This window comes from Miniopterus schreibersii, assembly GCF_964146895.1.
Source record: "Miniopterus schreibersii genome assembly, chromosome: 7".
In the NCBI taxonomy this organism is placed as follows: domain Eukaryota; kingdom Metazoa; phylum Chordata; class Mammalia; order Chiroptera; family Miniopteridae; genus Miniopterus; species Miniopterus schreibersii.
Window position 1 is genome coordinate 78188480 of NC_138108.1, and position 17454 is coordinate 78205933.

Sequence of the window (17454 nt, forward strand, 5' to 3'; positions counted from 1 at the left end):
GGGCTTTTGCCTGAGTCATTGCTTCCCAGGAAGCTTTTTTTTTTTTTTCTGAAATAGATGCTGTTGCCTCCCCCTTGGCCTTTTATTTTTGGGATATCAGGGCTCTGTGGAGGGTGGAGGGGGTTCGGAGGGAGCAGAGTGACTCCACGCGGCCTGCGCCCCACTTCCTTTAGACTCAGGTGTGTTTGGCCCCCTGAGCGTGCTCTGGTGACAGGGTGACCATGTACAGGAGCGGTCACTGGGTCTTTGCCCCAGAGGGCATGCTGATCGGCCTTGTCTCTGATTTGGATGTGTTCCCCCATCCACAACCTGCTCTCGATTGTTGATTAATTCACCGTAAATCCCTGGAGTGCTGCAGCTGCATGAAGCGTGAGAAATAGAGTTGGTTTGTGGCCGGTGAGTGGCAGACCATCCATCACTCTGAGGGGAAATTGCTCTTTTAAGGAGAAGTAGTGAATTGTTTCTGGCCCGGGCATAAGTCAGGCAGGCACTTGGAACAGTGACAGAGCTTGCAGCCCTGGGCTGGGTCCCTGATCCGTCATTTGTTGCTGCTGAAAGTGTCACACTTTGCAAATTTGCTACAGACAGGTCATTTGACGCGTGAGGAAGAGCCGTCACAGTGCCTCATCTCAGCCTCCTAACAAAGATGTTCCAGGGCCTTCTGCCTGCGAGCTGAGTCTCGTCTGGATCTGCTCAGAGTCACGCTAGGCACAGTTCTCCTCTGCGATGGCCAATAGCTGTCCCCTCACTCGCTGTTCTTTCCGCATTCTCAGGTTCATTAGCACGGTGGCCCGCCGGGTGATTTGGCGCTCCAGGAAACACTCAGCAGTGTCTGCAGACAGTTTCGGTGGTCACAACTGGAAGGTGCTACTAGCGTCTAATGAGCAGGGACCAGCATCCTCCAGTGCACAGGACAGCCTCTGCAACAAAGAATTGTCTGGTCCAGATTGTCAGCAGTGTGGGGGTTGAGAAACTGTATTAACTCATTGAAGGTTCAACAAACATTTATTGAATACCCGTGATAGGCCAGGAGCCCTCCAGCACTGCGGGCAGCTGGGTCCAACTGGAGAGTTTGGGGGGCCCTTCGTCCTCAGTGCCCCTGTAGCTACTCAGAGTCAGCAGCTCTCATTCCAACATGGGCTCCTTGCTCAAACGGGAGGAGACTTGCTTTTCAGATCCCTTTCCTGGCTGCTCTCTACCCTAACCAATGCTGACAGTCCATCAAGCCCCAATCTGGAGGCAGATGACCAGGAACCCGGCAGCCAGTGACCCAGGTAGAGATGGTGTCGGGCAGTGTGCACACGAGCAACTGACCTCGCAGAGAAGCCCCGTGCAGGGCCCGACTGTGGCCAGGGGTGAGGGGAAGTGCGGCGTGGAGGCTGAGCGCTGGAGTCTGTATTTAGTCCCGGCCCTTCCCTTGCTGGCTCTGTGGTCCTGGGAACGTTACTTCACCCTCGGGGCCTTGGTTTTCTCACGTGTGACCTGGGGACTTTGAAAGTATCCAGAGCATGGGCTTGTTATGAGGATATACTCACTGATGTGCGTGGGCATGCTGTCCCATGTCCCAGACAAGGCTTCCTCCTCTGAGCATCCACTGAGGAATGAGGCTCTGGCCTTGTCTCTCTGGGCTCCCTGACCCCCTTAGAAGGTTGCCATTCCCACCATCCTCTGGTACCTTTAGATTGTCCACAGGGAACACTCACGTCCCTGGGCCCCAGCTCCCCTCATGAGCTTCCCTTTGGCTCTGGCACTCTGCCCAGCCCTGCTAGAGGGCCGGGTTCTCACCCCTCTTGACTAAGAGCGGGCTTTCTGAGTCATATAGTAACTCTCCGTTTAACTGTTTGAAGAACTGCCAAGCTGCTTGCCAAAGCAACTGCCCCGTTTTACACCCCAGCAGCAGCGCACAGGGATCCCACTTTCTCGGGAGCACTGTCTGCAGAGCACTTGCTATTCTCTTTTGAACGTAACTATGCTAACGGGCCTGAAGTAATGGCTCACTATGGTTTTGATTTCCATTTTCCTAATGACTAACAATGTTAAGTATCTTTTGATGTATTTATTGACCATTTGTATATCTTCTTTGGAGAAATGCCTGTTCAGATCAGATTTTTGCCTATTTTTAAATTGGATTATTTTCCCTTTTACTATGCAGTTCTAAGAGTCTAAATACTGGTCCCTTATCGGATATATTTGACTTGCAAATATTTTCTCCCACTCTGTGTTTTTTTCTTGATGGTATCATTTATAGAACAAAACTTTTAATTTTGATGTACTTCAATCTATCAGTTCTTAGGTTGCTTATGTTTTTGTGTCATATCTAAGAAACCATTGCCTAACCCAAGGTTATGAAGACTTACATCTATGTTTTCTTGTAAGAGTTTTATAGTTTTAACTTTTACACTTAGATTTATGATAGATTTAATTTTTGTGGGTGATGAAAAGAAGAGGTCCGAATTTATCCCTTTGCATGTGGAAATCTAGCACCACTTATTGAAGACCTTATTTTTCTAATTCAACTGTCTTAACATCCTTGTTGAAAATTAATCTACCACAAATGTGAAAGTGTATTTATGGACCCTCCATTCTATTCCACTGCTCTAAATGCCAGAACCTACTCTTATGTCTAATCAACACATGGTCTTAATTATTGTAGCTTTGTAGTAAGTTTTGAAATCAGAAAGTATGAGTCCTTCAACTTTGTTCTTTTTTTGTAAAGATTGTTTTGGCTAGTCTGGGTAGGTTGCATTTTCATATGAATACTGTTATAGACTGAGTTGTGCCCCGCTCCCCAAATTTATGTGTTGAAACCCTAACCCCCAATGCCACTATTTGGAGATAGGGCCTTTAAAGAGGTGATTAAGGTTAAATGAGGTCATAAAGGTGGGGCCCTAATACAATGTGATTGGTGTCCTTATAAGAGGAGAGACTCTAGGGGTGCACGTACATAGACTAAAGGCCATGTGAGGAGACAGTTAGAAAGGCAACTGTCCACAAGCCAAAGAGAAAGGCCTCAGGAAAAATAAAATCTGCCTCCCCCTTGGTCTTGGGCTTCCAGCCTCCAGAACTGTGAGAAAATAAAATTTCTATTGTTTGAAGCACCCAATCTGTGGCATTTTGTTATGGCACCACTAGCTAACTAATACAAATATTATAATCAACTTGTGAATTTCTGCAGAAAAGCCAGCTGAGATTTGGTAGGGATCACATTGAATCTATAGGTAAATTTGAAAAGTGTTGCTCTCTTAGCAATTTAAATCTTTCAATCCAGGAACATGGAATGTCTTTATGTTTATTTAGATCTTTAACTTCTTACAAGAATTTTTTGTAGTTTTCAGAGTATATGTTTTGCACTTCTTTTGTTAACTTTATTTGTAGGTACTTTATGCTTTTTGATGCTACTGTAAATGAAATTGTTTTTATTTATTTTTTATTTTTTAATCCTCACCTGAGGATATTTTTTTCATTGCTTTTCAGAGAGAGTGGAGAGAGAGAGAGAGAGAGAGGGAGGGAGAGACATTGATGTGAGAGAGAGACAAAGACTGGTTGCCTCCCGCCTTGCACAGACCAAGGCAGAGATCAAGCCTGCAACCAACATACGTGCCCTTGGCTGGAATCGAACCCGGGACCCTTCAGTCCACAGGCCGATGCCCTAACCACTGAGCCAACCTGGTTAAGGCTACATTTGTTTTTTGTATATTTATCTTGTATCTGAAACCTTGCTGAACTTTTTTATTAGTTCGAATAGTCTTTTGGTGGCTGCTCAGTACTTTTTGTATGCGGGATTATGCTGTGCAGAGATGGGCTTACTTTTTCCTTTTTGACCTGGATGACTTTTGTTTCATTTTATTGCCTAATTGCCCTGCTCACAATCTCCAGGAGAGTGTTGGATAGAAGTCTTGAAAGTAGACACCCTTGTCTTACTTCTCCTTTGAGGGGAAATGCCTCTATCTTTCACCACCGATATCAGCTGTGGGCTTTTTATAGAAGCCCCTTATCAGAATGAGGAAGTTCTTTCTACTCCTATTTGTTGAGCGTTTTTAATGACTGAAGAGTGTTGGGTTTTGTGAAATGTATTTTCTATGTCTATTGAAATGATCATGTGGTTTTGTCCCTTAGTCTGTGTATTACATGGATTGATTCTTACGTGTTAAACCAATCTTGCCTCCCTGGGAGAAAACCCACTTGGTTATCCTTTATAACTCCTTTAATATGTTCCTTGATTCAGTTTGCTAGTATTTTCTTGAGGATTTTGCATCTGTATCAATAAGGTATATTAAACTTTCGTTTTCCTGTGGTGTCTTTGCCTTGTTTCAGTAATACTGGTCTTATAGGATGAGTTAGGAAGTGCTTCCTCCTCTTCTATGTTTTGGAAGAGTTTGAGAAGGATTGGGTTTAATTTTTTAAATGTAGTTTTATAGTTAGTTTTGAAATCAGAAAGTATGAGTCCTTCAACTTTGTTCTTTTTTGGTAAAGATTGTTTAGTAGAATTCACCACTGAAGTAATTTGGTTCTATACTTTTCAATTTGAGGGGGAGGTTTTTGATTACTGATTGTAACCTTGATATATTAAAAGATTATTGAGATTTTAAAATTTCTTCTTGAGTCAGTTTTGGTAATTTGTATGTTTCTAGGCATTTGTCTAGTTTGTTGGTATACAATTGCTCATAGTGTTCTCTTATAATCCTTTTTATTTCTATAAAGTCTATGGTAATATGTGTATTTTCATTTCTGATTTTAGTTATTTGAGTCATCTCTCTTTTTCCTTTGTCAGTCTAGATAAAGGTTTGCTAATTTTTTTGGTCCTTTTAAAGAACCAACATCTGGTTTTGTTAACTTTCTCTATTTTGTCTTCATTCTCTATTTCATTAATTTCTACTTTACTTGTTATTATCGGCTTGCTTGAGATTTAGTTTACTGTATTTTGTGTCTTCAGTAGGTTATTGATCTAATTTTTTAATGCAGTTATTTATAGCTCTAAAATATTATGATTTTGTTGGTGGAGTATTTTACAGATGTTTGTTAGGTTTAGAAGGCTTATAGAAGCTTATAGAAGGTCTAGAAGTGTTTTCAAGGATTCTATTTATTTGCTGATCTTATGCCTAGTTCTATGTTATATTAAGAGTGGAGTATTGAAATCTCCAGCTATTATTGCTAAATTTTCTTTTTCTCCCTTTTTTTCTTTTAGCTTTTCCTTCATGTGTTTTAGGGCTCTGTTGTTAGGTGCATATATGTGTATAATTGCTATTTCTTCCTAATGTATTGATATTTTTATCATTATGAAATGTATCTCTTTATCTCTAGTAACATATTTTTATCCTAATGTCTGTTATTTTTGATATTGGTACAGTCACTCCAACTCTCTTATAATTACTATTTGCATGTTCTATCTCTTTCCATCCTTTAACTTTCAACTTATTTGTGTCTTTAAATCTAAAATGTGTCTCCTATAGAGAATATATAGTTGGAACTTATTTTTTTTAATCAAATATGATAACATCTGCTTTTTATAGATTGAATTATGCCCCCCTCAAATTCATATGTTGAAGTTGTGACCTCCAATGTGACTGATTTTTGGATATAGGGCCTTTAGGGGGATAATTAAGGTTAAATAATCTCATAAGGGTGGGGCCCTAATCTAATAGCATTGGTGTTCTCATAAAAAGAGTCAGAGACACCAGATATTTCTCTCTCTCTTTCCCTCTCTATCTCTGCACCCAGAGAAGAAGCCATGTGAGAACACAGCAAGAAGGAGGCCATCTGCAAGCCAGAAAGAGAATCCTCACCAGAAACTGAATTTGCCAGGACCTTGGTCATGGGCTTTCAACCTCCAGAACATTTATGAGAAAATAAATGTCTGTTGTTTAAGCCACACAATCTGTGGTATTTTGCTGTGGTAGTTTTAGCAAACTAATATACTGCCTTTTCATTGGATTATTTAATTAACACACATGTAAGTTATTATTAAACTGGCTGAATTTATGCCCACTATTTTACTTTTTATTTTCTACTGTCTCAGGTTCATGATCCAGGGCTGGGATGCAGCCTGACAGTGTTGGGATCCAGACTCCTCTCTTTCTGTTGCTATCATCAGCATGCAGCTTCCACTGCATAGCCCAAGATGACCAGTTCAGCTCTTTCCCCAGGTGCACATTCTGGCCAGGGAGACCGGCAGGGGAAGGGGAGGGCATATTCTTCTTTTTAAGACCTAATCTGAAGTTGTCTTGTTACACTGACCAGAACGTGGTTATGTGGCCATACCTAACTGCAAGAGGAGCGGGGGTCCAGGTCAAATTTAGGGAGTTCCACTATGAAAGAAGAAGGGAGCTGTGTGTATTGGTTCACTGGCAGTCAGTGCCACATCCACTATGTGCCAGGCACTGTGCAGCTGCTGGGGACACAACTGAGCAAAACCAGATAAGCTTTTTTGTGAAGAACCCATTAGAATTTCCATTTTAGAAATTACTCCAAGGGCTGCATATCCCCGTATGTAGGCACGGTCAGACCTGGTCCCAGGAATGGACATTCACCAGGCTGTTTCTTTTCCAATAATCTCCTTCTCCATCACATTTGCCAGAGCAAATGTGAAAAACATGCCAAAAGTCCACGGTGTACCTTTGTTTTTGATTCAGAAAAATGGAAGAAAGAGGAAACTTTTGTTGAGTATCTGCTCTGTACCAGGCTCCAGGCCACTTTCTTTTTTATCCCACCCCTCTCAGCACCCACAGAGCTGCCACTATTCTTATTGCACCTGCACCGATGAACAGCTCGAGGGTCAGAGAGGCTGAACAGAGGTGCCTGCAGCAGGAATGTGGTGCAGACGACCTGCTGGTGTGGCTGTGGAGTCGTGGCCTCGGCCTGCCTGGGTGAGCAGTCTGGAACGACACGGGTGAGGCGACCGGGGATGTAGGGTAACGGAGCTTGAGTGTGCATGTGCTGGAGTGGGCAGGGGTGGGAGCAGTCATCCTTCACGTGAGCTCTCTGTCAGCCTTTCTAATGATTTGGAAATAGTATGCTAATTAAATTCAGAGAGAATATTACATTGGTAGGGAGTGTAAAACCCAGAGAGAGTAAAGCAAAGAATTCAGCAAAATCTCAGAGGTTATGAAAATAAGCTGAAAGCAATAAAGTGAAATTCAAGCTTGAAAACAAATTAGATGAGAGATTTATAAGGTGTCAAGGATGATAGAAGGAAAAAAAAATCCTCCCGAAGTCTTGATTTGTGCCCATAAATGCCAGCCAGGCATAGTTATGGCTGACATTGTGGGCTGGGAAGATAGACATCACCCTGCCCAGGTGTGCTTGTGGCCAGGTACTTTCTCAGAGATGGGCACCTGGAGGCTCCAATACACCTTCTTGAGCCCGGGAAGAAGGAACAGGCAGGGAGAGCAGGAGGGAGAAATATTTCACATTTCACTCAAGAATTAAAAGGTGCTTGTGGAGAGTTGCTTGCCTCAGGAAATAAAAATATATCCAGGTCCCAGAAATCCCCAATAATCTTTCTTTTCATGTGGTGAGGGGAGGGGGCAGACTGTGGCACAGTGGGGACCGCTGCTCCAGTTTCCTCATCGGTCTTCCTGCAGCAGCCACCTCTCCACGGAGCTGGAGCTGAAGGAAATCGGAAGAAGAGGCTTTGAAGAGGGTCCTGGGGCAGTACCCTTACCTTCTGTCTGCCCTGGAGCAGGAGGGGCGGGCTCCTTCCTCTGGTTCCATAGCAGACCCCAGATGAAGACTAGTTTCTTTAGGAGCTTAACCCAAGCGACACTGTAGGAAGTGGGAGGGTAAGACCCAGAAGGGAAGGGAGCTTTGGTTACCAGGCAAGTTAGCACTGAGGACTTGGACTTGTTCCCACTGGGGAACTTTGGGAGCTGGGGCAGAATGCACATCTCAGAATTGCCAGAGCCCAGAGACCAGGGAACTGGGTGTGGAGACCCCAACTCCTGCCTCTGGTTGGGGGCTGCCTTCCAGGGGCACTATTTGCCCAGCACCCTGAGCTCTGGCAGCCAGAGGAAGCCTCAGGTAAAGGGACGCAGATGCTGGCGCCTGGGATTGCCAAGAGGCCCTGAAGTGGGGAGAGTGCAGAGATGTGAGCTGGGTGCCCATAGAGTCAGCAACGCAGAGTAGGGCAGAGAACAGGGGCCTGGAGATCTGTTCCCGAGGGTTAGAGCAGCTGCCTGGCCAGATGACTTGGGTATCAACTTCCTGGAAAAAATAGGCTCTTAAAAGAAGTTGTCAAGAGCGGGGGTATAGCTTCTGGCTTAGCCACAGTTGAGCATTCTGGCCGCTCCAGGGAGCCAGTGTGGACTATGGCTGAGAGCATAGTTCTCAATGCCTGAGTTGCTCTGGCACTTCCACACTGTGTGTCTGCGTCAAGTCACTCCACTTGCAGGTGCCTCTGCTTCCTAATCTGCACCATGGGGCTAACTATAGTCTGCCCCCTGAGTCTTTGTGCGAATAAAGGTGTGAGTATGAAGCCTCTAGAAGAATGCCTGGTAAGGGTCAATTTATTGTCATTCAAGAACACAGTGGTGCATGTAGGAGTAGAGCCCAGTGACGTTTCCCGAGGCCTTGCCTGGGACCTGGGTGGGGCAGAGGGGAGGGTGGGAGAACATCAGTTGGTTTCCTGCTGGTTTTCACTCTGGGGCTGGGTGTGGCAGCTTAGGCGAGGTGAAGGCGAGCGTGCAGGCCGCGGGGGACAGCTGTGCGCACGTAACAAGGTAGGTAGCTGCTCACACGCTGAGAGGGCTGGTGAGCGGATGGTCCCCCTGCCCCGCCTGCTCTGAGTGGTGCATTTGCTGCTGAGCCCAGACCAAAGGAAGGAGGTGGACCCTGGTCTGTGAGGAAGGGCACAGGGCTCCTTCATGGCCCTGGGGGCTTCATGAAGAAACAGGAGGGAGCAGAGAGGCTTCAGTGTGGAGGGAGAGGGGCAGAGGCAGAGGCTGAGGCTGAATATCGGGGGCTCTTCTAGAACACGGCTGCGAGGAGGCTCACTGAGGCTTAGGGGACCTTCAGGTCCTCTTCAGAAGTGAAGGTTCGGTCGGGGGCCTGCCGGCGCTGCTGTGGGTGTGACATTTCAGCCCAGCAGATTGTTAATGGTAAGATTCGTTCTCTTTCCACCACTGCTTCCAGCCGCGCACTCTCAGACCCCCTTTTCTTGCTTTATCTGGTCATTTCAATGATTTACAATCAGTGAGGACAGTTTAAAGCTCCAGTCTGAGTCTGATTTTGGTCCCCTCTCTGCATCCCCCCAGTGTCACCAGGCCTGACCACCAGGGACTGAGCAGGAGGGGAGGAGCTCTGCTCACTTGGGGCTCCTCTTCCTCCACCTCTGCACAGGGGATTTCTGATTCTGAGGGGCTCCTACCCTCATTGGCACCTTTGCAGTTGGGACAGGGATACTGTCAAGAATTTTGAAGGGTTTGAGATTTTGTCTTAATCACAAGCTAACATGTTAGTTTGCCAGTTTTGTGGATGCCAATAGAAGACATGAGACTCCTGGGTCAGAGATAAAGGACAATTTATTTCTCACAACAATGGCAATAGTTAGAGAATTAGCACTTCTGTGCCTGTTCCCTGAACCCCAGTTCTCACAGGACAACATGCAGAGGACCAGACGATACCTGTGTAGACACTGGGTTGCATTATCGGAGGAAAACCCTAAGCATAGGGAATCCAAATGTCATATAATGGGTGTAACTGCACCTGCCTTCTGCTCCAGAGTGAGACCTTCTCTTTAGTTTACTGGACAGTAAGCACGCCTGCCTTTTGCTTTAGGGGTTTGTTATCTCTATCGTTCAAGGTCATGCCCTATCTAAACACCCTTGAAAAGATAGTCCAGCACAAAGGGCCAGAGAGTGCCTCGCTTGCCAGTCTCGCTGAAAAGTGAGTGGTCCATGGGTCTCCTGTGTTACATCAGGAGAGATGGCCAGAGTCCTCTACCAGGATGGGCCCACCTGCTGTGGGGATCACTACCAGGCTGGCTCTGGTTTTATCTGCTGTAGATCCCACAGGTGTGAGGGGGCTTTGTGTGGAAGGTGTGTGTAATTTCCTAGGGAAGGTGTCTGCTTTGCTCCCCCCTCTCCATCTCAGGGATTCCCTAGGAGAGGAAAGCCATGTGCCACTTCTGCCAGGGTTCACATCCCAAACCCCTTTCTGGGTGGAGCTTCATCTGCCTGGGAGAGCAGCCACCTGGGGTTCTCCACGGCTTCTGCTTCCTCTTTCCCTAACTCCTAAGATTCTCCCACAGGAAGTCTGGGAGCTGCGAGGGTCCCCTTCTCTGCCTCCCAGGAGCACAGAGACCTGCAGTGAGGTGTGCTCTCAATATGTCCTTCTCAGGTCCCTTTTGTCCCACCATCATTATAAGCTGCAACAAGTATTTTGCCTTCAGAAATCTTCAAGTGAGATGTCAACACTTGTTTCTTTGTCCACATTCAGCCCCCAAACTCTGGGGCACTCATCAAGCTCTCCCAGAACTGGTTCCCAATGACCCTGTTTTTTCAGTGCTAACTCGAGAGGGGCCCTAAAGCTTTGATCTCATCAAGCCTCTAGCCAGGCAGGAGATTCCACACTCTTTCTCTCTAGTAGTGTCCCTAGTTTGTGTTCCTGGCTTTGCTGGGGAGCTGGGGGGGGGCAGTAGTTGTGATATCATTGTCCCTCCACGACACCTGTTCATCTTGATTGCTACAATTATACTCCCTTCTTCCTTCCCTCCAGTCACCTCCTCACATGGACTGGGCTTGGGAATCTGTAAGCTGTGGAAGGGCCAGTCCACAAAAGTGACCCATGATTGGTTGAGTGACCTAGCTTTTCATTCAACCAGGACAGGGGACAGGAGTGGCCCAAAGGCCAGGGACCAGACCAGTGACTGGTGTGCAACCTATTGTTTTAATAAAATCATGGAAGAAGAGAAATGCTCCCTTATGAAACATCTCCATTTGGTGGGAAGGGTTGAGGAGAAGTAGGTCAAACATTGGTCCCTGAACAGCAGGAAGCCACCTTTCATGAAAATTACCTGCCTTGAAAATTGGGTCATGCTTGCACATCTGGGACCTGAGGGTCCCCAAGCTCATCTACTCTGGCCTGTACCCTCCCCTCAGAGGCAGTGAGTGTGTCCAAAGCTAGACTAATTTTAGACCCCTTGTAAGCTGATCATGCACTGAGCAGGAGTCAGGGGTGGGCAATGCAGAGCTTCCTAAAGCTGCAGCAATCTGACCTGGTCCTCTCGGGGCCTAGGAGAGTCACAGAGGCCCCAAGCCTTAGAGCGATGGTGGACATGACATCATTGTGCAGAGTCTAAGAGCGAGCCTTCTGAAGTTCTGACCAATTGCACCCCTCCCCAGATATCAAGTCACCATTTTCCTTGCTGAACACCTTCAGAAGCTCTGGTTCCTGACTTGGCCGATGATGTTGTCCATCACCTGGGTGCATGGCATTCTCACCTCCACATGCTCCCATGCTGTGTCCAGAGCTTCTCAAGCCTGCCAGGCTATCGCTGGACACACACTAGACTGCCCTTCCTCCCATGTCTGCCAGTCACATGCTTATTTCTACTCCAAAACTGCGTTTAGACATCCCATTCCTGAATATTTCACCCACTAGGATCTGAGCATCACACACTGAAAGAATTTGTTTAAATGTCAGTCAAACCCGGCAGGGAGTGGCTCAGTGGTTGAGCATCAACCTAGGATCCATGAGATCTCTGTTCGAATCCCAGTCAGGGCACATGCCTGGGCTGTGGGCTCAGTCCCCGGTCGGGGGCGTGCAGGAGGCAGCCGATCAATGACAACTCTCTCATTGTTGATGTTTCTATCTCTTTCCCCTCTCCCTTCCTCTCTCTGAAATCAATAAAGATATATTTAAAAAGTAAACAAATAAAATAAATGTCAGTCAAACATCTGTGTGAGGCTTCTCAAGTCCTTATGTCAGGCCTTGGTATGCAGTAGGTACTCAAAACACGTGAGTTGGCCAGAAGCATACCATGCTCATATACAGAGTGAATATAACCATTTTCAGAGTGTGGGAGAGTCATGAGGAGCTCTTGGAAAATACGCACTTTCCTTCAAATAGGAGAGCTTCTCTTTGCTGCAGTTAGTCTCTGGTCCCAGCAGGGTTCCTGGTGGACAGCTTCTGTGAAGGGAAGGGGAAGGGGGGACCTGGCAGCCTTAGCGTAGGGGGTTTGAGGGATTTCAGGGCTGACCAAGGAAAATAAATGACCAGGAGGTGGCAGTAGCACACATAAGCTTTATTTGGGCTAAGCTTTGCCGGGTTTGCATTTGGGAAGCCTCAAAGCCTGAGACCAGCCAGAGACCAGCCAGAGACCATGGTGAGACCGCTACCTCCCAGAAGAGGAAAAGGGCAGGAACTCCTGGGGGAGGGGAGGGGGCTCTGTGTCTAGGTGATGTCTTTCCCCAGTGGGGTAGATCAGGGAGCTCCGTGGGGCAGCAGTGGCTTGGGGTCTTACAGCTCTGGGGTTATCTCATCTGTGGCTAGCAGCTGAGTGCAGTTTTGCAGAGTGTGCCAAGCAGGCAGGCTCTAAATGGCTAAAAATCTGCTTCCTTGGACTGTGTTTAAAACAATTGGATGTATCACAATTTGAGTTTGGCTCTGGTGGGCTTTTGAGCAAATGAGCCTCGGCCTCCTGTGAAGACATAAAGAGCGCAGGGGCGAAGATTCGGGAGCCATCTAAGGCTCATTTATACATTATTCGGGGAGGAAAGGCTCAGCGGGTCAGCATTATGTGCGCCTGTCCCTGTTTATGCCCCAGGCTTCTCCGATACGGTGCAGGGAACCTCTGCATATATTTTAACGCCTGTTGGATTTCAGGATGCTTCAACACATATTGACTAAGTTCCTATTATGTGCCTGGCATGAAGAAATTACAACCGGTGGGAGTAATGAGCCATAGATAGCTAATTACAACTCCCTATGATGCGTGATGGCCAGAAAGAGGGAGGAAATGAGCCCTGGCTGGGCACAGGGGCTGCGAGACCCAGGGTTGTGCAGGGGCTGGATCATTGCAGAAGTTAGAATTTAGAGCTCACGTGCTCAGACATAGTGGGATCAGCCCAGAGGGGACAGTTGCCTCTGCTGGCCTCAGTGCAGGGACTGTATCCCAATGCCTACCTCTCAACATCTTACAATGCAGGGACAGGGTCCCAACGTGGAGCCTGCTCACAAGCGGTAGTTGCTTCCCAGCTCTGCAGCCTCCTGCAAAAATCTTTTCCTTGGTGAGCCCCTGCGTTCACTTCTGTAGAGTTAGGTTAAAAGCCTGCGCCTCTTCTGCATGACCTCTAAATGTGGCTGCATCCCAGGGCTCATTCCCTGCCTTTTCTCTATATGGTTTCCCCCAAGGGGAAACCTGGTTTCAAAGCTCTGAATACCACTTGGATGCTGAAGTCCCCAAGTTTGTATCCTCGATCCTCTGAGCTTGTATTTCCACCTACATACAGGCTTACATTTCCTTCCCTTAAACTCAGTGCCAAGTGTGTTCTGGAATCCACGCTTAATCCTGTCAGGTGTGAGGTGATATCTCATTGTGGTTTTAATTTTAATTAAAAATAAAAACAATATTTTTTCCATTATTTAATTTTATTTCTTCCATCACCATTTATCCCCCATTTATGACCACACTCTTGTCCCTGTCCTTTTTTGCTCAATCTCTCCACCTCCTCAGGCCCCCACCGCTACCCGCAACCCCACACCAAGAACTCTCCGCCTGCTCTCTGTGAGTCTGTCTCTGTGGTGCTTGTTAGCTGCAATAAACTTAGAGGTTCATATATTCTTTTGAATTAGTGTTTTGGGTTTCTTTGGATATATTCTCAGAAATGGAATTGCTGGGTCATAAGGCAGGTCCAGTTTTCATTTTTTGAGGAAACTTGCACAAGGGCTCCCCTTTCTCCACACCCTCGACAACACTTGTTTGTTGATTTGTTGAAGGAGCCATTCTGACAGGTGTGAAGTGATATCTCATTGTGGTTTTAATTTGCACTCTCTGATGATCAGTGACATTGAACATCTTTTCATATGTCTACTGGCCATCTGTATGTCCTCTTTGGAGAAGTGTCTATTCAGATCTTTTGCCTATTTTTTAATTATCCATCCATATTGTCCCAAAGGGTACGAGGTCCTTCTTTCTATAGCCGCATAGTATCCCATGGTGTAAATGTCCCACAGCCTTTTTATCCACTCATCTACTGATGGGCACTTGGGTTGTTTTCAGGATCTTAGCTATTGTAAATTGCACTGCTATGAACATAGGGGAGCATAGATTCTTTCTGATTAGTGTTTCAGGTTTCTTAGGATATATTCCTAGAAGTGGAATCACTGGGTCAAAAGGCAGCTCCATTTTTAAGTTTTGAGGAACCTCCATACTGTTTTCCACAGTGGCTGCACCAGTCTGCATTCCCACCAGCAGTGCACTAGGCTCCCCTTTCTCCACACCCTCACCAGCACATGTCGTTTGTTCACTTGTGGATGGAGTCATTCTGACAGGTGTGAAGTGATACCTCATTGTGGTTTTAATTTGCACTCTCTGATGATTAGCGACGTTGAGCATTTTTTCATGTCTCTTGGCCATCTCTGTGTCCTCTATGGAGAAGTGTCTACATTTAAGGTTATTATTGATATATACTTATTTAATGCAACTTTTCCCTTTATGCTGATGTACCTTTCAATATTTCTTCTTCCTCTTAGAGCAGTCCTTTTAGCATTTCTTGCAATGCTGGTTTGGTGATACTGAACTCCTTTAGACTTCTTTTGTCTGGGAAGCTCTTTATTTCACCTTCAATTTTAAATGATAGCCTTGCTGGATAAAGCAGTCTTGGTTGCAGATTCTTGCTTTTCATTACTTTGAGAACTTCATGCTACTCCCTTCTGTCCTGAAGAATTGGTAGATCTGAAGTCAGCCTTATGGGGGTTCCTTTGTAGGTTACTGCTTGTCTCTCTCTTGCAGCCCTAATATTCTCTCTTTGTCCTTAACATTTGTCATTTTAATTATGATGTGTCTTGGAGTGGGTCTCTTTGGGTTCCTCTTGTTTGGAACCCTCTGTGCTCCCTGAACTTGTGTGGCTTTCTCCCTCACCAGCAGAGGGAAATTTTTGTCGTTATTTTCTCCACCATGTTCTCTATCCCTTGCTCACTTTCTCCCCCTTTGCAACCCCTATGATGAGAATGTTGTTTCGCTTCATGTTGTCCCAAAGTTCCCTTAAACTATCCTCATGTTTTTTTAAGTGTTTTTCCTTTTTGCTGCTCTGATTGAGTGTTTTTTTCCCTACCTTATATTTTCATTCACTTATTCTATCTTCTGCTTCATTGAGCCTGCTTTTAATTCCTTCCAGCATATTCTTGATATCAAATATAGTATTCTTCATTTCTGCCTAGTTCTAATTTATCATACCTATATCTTTTTTCATGCCTTCACTAAGTTCCTGGACCTTCCCATTAAGTGTCTTGAGGTTCTTATTAATTTCCTTGAGCATCATTATAACGATTTCTCTGAACTCTATTTCTGATAACTTGCTTAACTCCATGTCATCAAAGTCTTTTTTCTGATGATTTTCCCTTTTCTTTAGTTTGTGGGTTGTTCCTTTGTCACCCATTTTAGTGACTCTTAGTGTTTTTATCTGAATATGAGATATATTGCTGTCTCCCTGTCTTGTGAGGTGACATTTTGTAGTGCATATCCAGTGGGACCCAGAGGTGTATTTTCCTTATACTTCTGAGCTATTTGCTCTAGGTTTGTCCTTTTTGTGGCTGTCCCTTTTGTTACAGGGCTCTCCTGTGGTGATTGGGTATAGATTTTTGTTGACCTGTTCTTGGGAGGACCCTCCTCTTAGCTTGGTTAACTCTGAGGCTAAGCCACAACCATGTCATATGAGCTGTGGTACAGGTGCTCACAGGGAAAACAAAACAAACCAAACTGCCAATAAACAAATAGTAACTTACAAAATATCCTGACAATCACAATGAAAGCCACCCAAGAGAAAGTAGAATTGGGAGAGTGAAGCTAGAATACAAATGCTAAAGCAAAAAAGAGAGAAAAGGATATTCTTGCTAATAGTAAAAAATAAAATAATAAAATAAAATAAAAAGTAAAAAATAAAGAAGTTACTGGGAGAGAAAAGGGGCAGAGAAGAGATTCTGAAAGGAAAGAAGGGTGAGCAAAACAATAAGGGTAGAGAGTAGGAATAGGAAAGTGGTTGAAAAATAAAAATAAAAAGACAAACACAAACAAACAAACAAACAAACAAAAAGACAGGAAGACATTGAATAAAAGGGGAGAAAAAGAAAAAAAAGTTATGCCAATGGAACAAGAAGAGAGTGAGGCAAAGCAAGGGCAGGGAAGAAGGCCAATAAGAGATATGGGGAAAACAATAGAGAAAAGCAATAAACTTATTGCTTATAATGATAATATGCCAGTAGCAAAACAGAGAATATCAAGAAAATCTTGATAATAGAACAAAAAACAAAACACACAAAAAAGCAAAGCTTATTTCTTTGTCTCCCCATTTTGGCTTCTTCTTTGTGTTTGTTTCTATGTATTAGGTAGATCTGCTATGACTTCCAGCATTTGGTAGAGTGGCTTTATGTAGTAGGTGATCTGTGGGACCCACTGGCACAGTCTCCTTGATCACCTGAGCTGAGTGCTCTAAAAATGTCCCTTGTGTGGACTATGTGGGCCTTCCTGTTGTAACTGAGTGTTGATTGCTATTGGCCTGTTCATGTGTGGAACTGTTCCTCAGGCCGATTGACTGTGAGGCTTAACTCTCAACACAGCATGCAGACTGCTGTGCAGGTGCTGACCACATGAAGCAGAATTCTCTTCAGCGGAATCTGGTGCCTGTTAAGGTATCCCTGTGAATATGCTGCTTGTGAAGCTTATTGGATCCTGTTCTGTTGTTGTCTGAAGCTGGCCACTGGGTGTGCTTGTCCTGGGGGTCTAACCCAACAATAGGTCTGTGGGTTCTTTTTGCAAATTAGATCCCAGATCCTCTGCAGCTGCTTTTCCAGGGTCCCTCTTACTTGTCTCCATACCCAGCCTCATTTATTTATTACAATTATCAGATGGGTCTTTTAAAATAGAAAACACTTAGTATCAGTGTTCATATTGTTCCCCTGCAATACTGTAATGTTACCAGCCTACCAGACCTTTACCATCTGGACCTGCTTACTTCTCTGCCCTTATCTTGTCTGACTCCACCTTTATTCTCACATGTCAACACTCTGACTTCCTTTCTGCTTCCCCAGTGTGCTAAGCCTCCCTTCTTTGGAGCTTTTACTCTAGGGGTTTCTATGATTGAAATATTTTCTCCCAGAAATATTTGTATGTCTAGATGAACTAGCTTTTGCATGGAATTCACTCATCACCTATTTTTTTTTTTTTTAATATATCTTTATTGATTTCAGAGAGAGGAAAGGAGAGGGAGAGAGAGAGATAGAAACATCAATGATGAGAGAGTC